At 37.8% G+C, this 7456-nt stretch overlaps 1 pseudogene; it reads left to right on the top strand.

Moving 5' to 3' along the window:
* LOC102496807 (centromere protein U pseudogene) overlaps window positions 1-2840 on the top strand; it is a 7384-nt pseudogene extending 4544 nt beyond the window's left edge.
* The last annotated feature ends 4616 nt before the right edge of the window (window positions 2841-7456 follow it).

The raw sequence follows: 7456 nt of genomic DNA, 5'->3' as shown, positions 1-7456 counted from the left end.
AGAAACAGATATGGCTTATTACCTGTTGATGATGACATGTATAGTATTCTCAACTGGATTGGCCTGAGAAGTATTTCATGATGGGTAAAGTCTTTTTACAAGCAAAATGAGAAATAGTGATTGACTGTTTTAAAAAATAATTAGGATAATAATAATAATGATTGGGAAAATCATAGAAAAGATATTGAATGTTGAAGTGGGGAGATTAATGTCTCTGTATTGACTGACATGCATGGCATTCCCTTTTGAAAAAGCAATGTAATACACTGTAAAGTTATATGTAATCCAATGTAATATAAAGAAGATTATGATGATCATACAAATAAAAAATAAAATTTAAAAAAGCAGCATAGTGTCTATAAAGCGATACAGGTGTAGACTGTTTTGGTGCTGAAATTTGGCACCCACCAGCCACAATTTTTCTAAAGCAGAAATTGAAATTCCTTTTGAATACCAGAGCAACTCATGTCATACAAGAGGCCCTAAAGATTTGTATATATAACAGAATTTCAAGTAAAGCCGCTGTTTAGGTAGAAATAAAAGCACTTTGGAAATGGACTGAAAAAAAAAAGAAAAGAAAAGAACCAATACCTGCTCCCTGCAATCCCAGAGGAAGAGGCAGAAACAGGGAGACCCTGCAATCCCAGAAATAGAAGGACCAACAGGCACATCAAAGCCAAGATGCTGACTGAGCTTGAGCTCATTAGCAGGGACCTCTGCCCAGTCTGCTGTGAGAGAGATGTGATTTCAAGATTTCCAATACCTGGTTCCTGCAATCCCAGGGAAAGAAACTACAACATGAAGACTCTGGAATCCCAGAGACAGAAGGTAGGAGCCACTGCCCCACGTGTGCGGATGCCTTTCTGCCCCTCATCCATCCAGAACCAACAGGCAAGCCCAAGCTAAGCCTCTTGGCATGAGCTCATCAGCAGGGACCCCTGTTCAGTCAGCTGTGGGAGAGGAGGGGCTCTCCAGCCCACATGGTGAGCTTGCACACTGCACAAAATGGTCTACCACCTTACATTCCACCTCTTAGTGCAACCTCTACCCACATTGGGAGCAGTTATGTTTAAATATACAGGATCCAAACACCCGAAAATGAAAGAATGTTGAGAATTTTTTTTTTCAAATTTATTTTGTTTTTTTTTTTTATTTTTTAAAATTTATTATCATCATCTTGTTTATATTACATTGAATCACATATAACTTTACAGTGTATTACATTTCTTTTTCCAGAAGGAATACCATGCATATCATTCAATACAGAGACATTAAAATCCCCATTTTTTCATGCAATATCTGTTTATTGTTTTTCCCAATCATTATTATTATTATTCCAATTATTTTTTAAATAGTCAATCACTATTTCTCATTTTGCTTGTAAAAAGACTTTACCCAACATGAAATACTTCTCAGACCAACCCAGCTGAGAATACTATACACGTGATCGGATAGCCCCGCCGCGGCGGGTGCGGCCCCCCAGGGCTGCGCGTGCAAGATCTTCAAAGAACACTTTAAGAAAAGCACATTCTGTGGAAGTTAAAGCTGATCAGAAGCGCAAGCCTACCGATGTGTTTGATTTTCTTGATAATTCTGATATCTCAAGCATCGGGCTGAATGAAAATGACAAATATACAGAACCTTATGAAACCTTTGATCCTCCTTTATATAGCACTGTTATATATGTTGATGAAGAAGAACTCCACAAGCACTGCAGATCATCTATTCCTTCAACACCTCAAGGAAAAGAAACACAAAGAAGTTTGGACACTTTGGAAAGTGAAGCAAGTGGAAGTAAATCTGTAGAAATTGGTGTGAAAAAGCCAGGAAGAAAACTAGAGTTCATTAGTAATGAATCTGAAAGCACTGAAGAAAGTGATATAAGAAGAAAAGTTAAATCAGCAGAAAAAATAAGTACACAGCATGAAACTATCCCAACTACAGGATCTTCAAAACATTCAGAGAAATCAGCTGAACTGGCTACTGCTAAAGAGACAGGACTCCATGGTGCCCAGTCCTGTGTTGTCCAAGAGACTCGCACAACAGAAAGTCAACTGAAAACTCAGAATAAAGAGAAGCTATCCCGTGGCAAAAAGAAGAAATCAAGAAGTGAAGCCATAGACCCAGATCTTTCCAGCAGTATGCATATTTGGTGTCTATAAGGAAAGAAAACCGGTGACATCATGGAGTTGGATATTGTTTTGTCTGCATTTGAGAAAATCTTCCTAGAGTATAAACAAAAAATAGAATCTGAAATTTGTAAGGGAGCCATCAACAAATTTCATTGTAATATTAAAGAACAACTCATCAAAACACTTAAAGAAGTCCAGATGTTGCAAAATCTGAAAAGGAAGAATGCTAAGATTATTTCAGATATCGAAAAGAAAAGGTAGCGTTTGGTTGAAGTGCAGGATGAACTGCTCCGGTTAGAACCACAACTGATGCAGCTACAAAGTATGATGAACTCAAGGACAGAAAATTGTCCCTTAGAAATGTGGCGTATTTCTTACCTAGTTTAAAAGAGCTTTATCAAGATTATTCAGATGTTCAAGAGAAAGAACCAAACGTCAAGGAAACGTATGATTCATCCAACCTTCCAGCACTGTTATTTAAAGCAAGAACTCTCTTGGGAGCTGAAAACCATCTGCAAAATATCAATCATCAATTAGAGAGGCTTCTTGACCAAGAATGAGAAAGCCAGTCTACTGAAATGTGCCTGTGTAAGATGAGTCTCATGCTACTCAGTCACCTTCGGAAACTGTACTTCTATAAATAAAAATTTCTTTCTTGAAAAAAAAAAGAATACTATACATGTCATCATCAACAGTTAATAAACCATATCTGTGTCCTACTAATGTCATGCCTCTCTATTTGTTCTCTTGCTATCTTCCCCCCACCCCAATAACTCCCTTAGCAGTAAGAGGAGAGCAACTCCCTTCTGAATACCTAAACCCTAAACTCCTACTGTGGATTCCACATTCCTACCCACAGTAGAGGACAGAAATTGACACAGCCCTTATGCATATTATAAAGAAGTGCAGGAGCACACAGCTACAGAAACATACTCCAAAAAGGTAGGAAGAAGTGAGTATACCACTAGACAAATAAACTTCAAAGCAGAGCTCCAAGAAATAGAAAATCAAGAAATACCTCCCCCACAAAGGATCATTGCTCCTCACCAACAATGGGTAAAATACTAGAGATTGCAGAAATGTCAGAAAATATATATCAGAATATTCCATTGTAACTATATTCAACAAGATGCAAGAATCAATTTCAGGAGGTGAGAAAATTCTTCCATGACATGAAGAAGGAACTCCATAAGGAGACAGACACACTCTGGAAGAATCAAACAGAACTTCTGGAGATAAAGAATATGTTGCAGGAAATCATAATTCCCTTAAAGTATCAACAGCAGATTAGACCACACAGAATAAAGAATCTCTGACTTGGGAGACAAAACTTCTGATTTGGTCCAAGCAACTGAAAAGAATAGAAGAATAACCACTAAAAATGAGGACAATATATGGGAAATCCTAGACACCATTAAATGGTCAAATATTCACTTACTAAGTATTCACTTAATAGGTATCCCAGAAGGTAAAGAGACAAGTAAAAGCATAGAAAACATCTTTCATAATATATTAGCTGAAAATGTTCCAAATTTAGAGAAGCACATGGACATCCAAATCCTGGAGATACAAAGACCACCAAACAGATTTACCATAAGACGATCCTATCCAAGGCATAGCAGAGAAAATTTGTTAAAAATCAAAGACAAAGACAAAATTCTAAAAACTGCAAGAGAAACACTCCAAGTTACTTCCTAAGGTTACTCCATTAAACTAACATTAGATTTCTCAATTTAAACAATGCAGGCAGGGAACTAATGGGAAGACATACTTAAAACTCTGGAAAAAAGGAATTTCAGCCAAGGGTACCATACCCAACAAGATTATCTTTCAAAGGATAATGGGAAGGAGATAGAAAATCATTCCTATGTAAACAAATGATGAAAGAATTCACCAGAATGAAACCAACTCTTCAGGAAATTCTTAGGAAACTACTATTCCAGGAAAGCTAAAGAGTGGCAAATAGAAGCAATAAAACACACAGAAGAAAAAAAAAACTCAGGGAAAAAAAAGATAAGTACACAACATATTGATAAACAATATTAAATATCAAGATGAGGTCTGTCCCACTCCCAATTCCCTCCTCCACCATTATCCCCAGAACTTGCCCAGTGGCAACCAGTGAGAAAACTGAGATGAGAGACCACCTTGGGACCTCCATTGACTTCTGATAGTTCCACGTGCTGCCCAGACCATCTCACTCCCAACTCCCTCCTCCACCTTTAGCTCTAGAACCTGCTCAGTGGCAGCCATTGAGAAAACTGAGGCTGGCGACCATCTTGGAACCCCCACTGACTTCCAACTGTTCCAGGTGTCACCCAGACTGTCCTGGTCCCAACTCCCTCCTTGCCATTATCCCTGGACCTGTAGAGAGGCAGCCAGTGAGAACAACTGATGCTGGAGACCACTTTAGAACTTTGGCTTACTGTTTCCCACTCAGGAATACTTTCAGACTTAGTTTTCTCCATACATAGTGTCATGGCCCCTATTTCTTCTCCTGTTGATACCCTGGAGCTCAGTCCCAAGGTGTACCTGTCCTCAAGAAACTAGGAGGCCATTGGAATATCCAGTTCCTGTGATGATAGTGCAGGTTGTAGGATGAACATTAGGAAGATAGAGCTACAGAGAGACTGTGGCTCACCTCCTCCCTTATGTATAATCCATCAGATGATCAGAAAATAATTAAGACGCACAAGAAATACGAGAAACCAAGAAAAAAAATCTCTCTCCCAGGAAAAAGAACCACTCCTCATCATCCACAGACAGTACAATAGAACTTGTGGAAATGTCAGATAAATGACTCAGAATATTCATGGTGACAAAATTAAATGAAATGCAAGAGAAAAGAGACAATGAACTCCAGGAGATGCAAGAGAAAAGAGATGAGGAAGTCTTTCTATGATTTGAAAGAAGAAATAGACACCATAAAAAAGAATCAAACGGAACTGTTAGAGATAAAACCTGTAATACAGGAAATCAAAATTTCCCTCAAAAGTATTAAAAGCAGATTAGATCATGCAGAAGATTGAATCTCAGATCTAGAAGACAAAACCTCTGACCTAGGAAAAAAAATCACAAATGTCTGTCAAGCCCTTCTGATTTATGGTATCATTTAGACCCTGTATCTTTTTGCTTTTGTCTAGATGATCTGTTCAAAGAAGATACTGGGGTGTTAAGATCCCCAACAATTAATGTGTTGCAGTCTATCTCTCCCTTAAGATCTCGCAGTCTTTCCTTCATGTATGTGGTGCTCCTGTGCTGGCTACATAGATATTTATAAGTATTTTATCTTCTTGATGAATTAGTCCTTTTACTACTATTATAATGCCCTTCTTTGTCTCTTACAGTTTTTGCCTTAAAGCCTGTTTTGTCTGAAATTAGTATCACAATGCTAGCCCCTTATTGCTTTCTGTTTGCATGGAATACCTTTCCCCAGTCCTTCACTTTTAGTCTATGTATGTCTTTATCTATGAGGTGCATTTTCTGTAGGCAATAGATAAAAGGTTTCTGTTTTTTAATTCATTTGGTCAGTCTTTGTCTCTTTTTTTTTTTTTAAGATATTTTTATTTATTTATTTATTTACCTTTTCTTTAAATTTTTTTACATTAATTCACTATACATCATTACAGCATACAAAATGAATTTTCCATCCCGAATACACTGTATATTGGCTCAATCAAGCACATCAACATACATGTTATCAACAAATAGTGTCTCTTGATTGGAGAACTTAATCCTTTAACATTCAACATTATTATTGACATTTCTGGACTTGTCCCTGCCATTATGTTAGCCATTTTTCTTCGTTGTTTTTTGTTCTCTTTTTTTCTGTCTACCTCTCTTTAGTTTTCCTGGTATAGCACTCCCTTCAGAAATTCTTGAAGAGCTGGTCTGGTGTTGGTAAATTCTTTTGGATTTTGTTCATCTGAGAATGTTTTTATATTTTTCCCCATTTGAAGGATAATCTTGCCGGGTATAGTAATCTTGGTGGAAATTGTTTTTCTTTGAATGCTTTGAATATTTCTTCCAATTCTTTCCTTGCTTGTATTGTTTCTGGTGAATGGTCTGATGTTAGCCTGATGGGATAACGTTTATAAGTAACCTGATGTTTCTCTCTTGCCAATTTTAGTATCTTGTCTTTGTCTGTGGATTTGGCCAATTTGGCTATGATGTGCCATGGAGAGGATCCTCTTGGTTGATTCTATTCGGGGTCCATTGTATTTCTTGGTTCTAGATTTTTTAATTTTTTCTGTAGGTTTGAGTGTTTTCTGCAAGTATTTCATGGAATAGATCTATTATGACCTTGTCCAATTATTCACTCTCTGGAATACCTATTATTTAAATATTTGGATGTTTTATAGTGTCTAGTATTTCCTGTATGTTGTCCTCATTTAAAAGTTTTTTAAAACTTATTTTTGGTGGTTTTATCTAAGTCAAAGGGTTTTTGTCTTCCAGCTTAGAGATTCTGTCTTTTGCAAGGCCCAGTCTTTTATTAATACTTTCAAGGGGGTTCTTGATTTCCTGTATTAATGTTTTCATCTCTAGGAATTCTTATTGATTGATTGATTTTATTTTGGAGAAGTTTTTGCTACAGGGTGCCTGTACTCGCCAGACAGACAGAGAGAGACAGAGAGAGACAGAAAGCAAGAAATCATCCCCCAAGGGGTGCTGCAATCCCTTCTCCATTCTCCTCTCAGGATCTTGGGCATGTATGCACACACATCCGGCGTGAGTTTAAGCCACCAGGTCCAGGACGCGAACTGCGGTTGACTACATGGGAGTTCAGCAACATAGCCATTATGCTAACTGCTGGTCCCATTATTGATTTTTTTTAATGGTGTCTATTCCTCCTTCAAATCCTGGAAAGACTTCCTCATCTCTGTCACCATGAATATTCTGAACTCTATTTCTGATATTCCTGCAAATTCTGTTGTGCCATCCATGGTTGAAGAAGAGTTGCTCTGTTCCATTAAGGAAGAGGTATTTCCTTAGGTGGTGTGGTGGTTAAAGTGCTGGACTCCCACATAGCTGACTGCAGCTCGAGTCCTGGACCTAGTGGCTTGAAAATCTCACCAGGTGCGTATGCGTGCATGCCCCAAATCCCAGGAGGAGAACGGAGGACAAGGGATTACAGCATGACCATCCCCCAGTGGGTGATTTCTCACTTTCTGTCTCTCTGTCTCTCTCTGTCTTTCTGGAAAGTGCACATGCCCTATAGCAAAAACCTATCAAAAAAATTTAAAAAATAGAAAATAAAAGAATCAAACGGAATTGTTAAGATGAAGGCTGTAATACAGGAAATCAAAGCCTCCCTTGAAAATATT

Source organism: Tupaia chinensis, unplaced genomic scaffold (assembly GCF_000334495.1).
Source record: "Tupaia chinensis unplaced genomic scaffold, TupChi_1.0 Scaffold000217_1, whole genome shotgun sequence".
Classification (NCBI taxonomy): Eukaryota; Metazoa; Chordata; class Mammalia; order Scandentia; family Tupaiidae; genus Tupaia; species Tupaia belangeri.
Note: the sequence above shows the minus strand (reverse complement) of the source record. Positions and strands in the feature narration are given on the sequence as shown.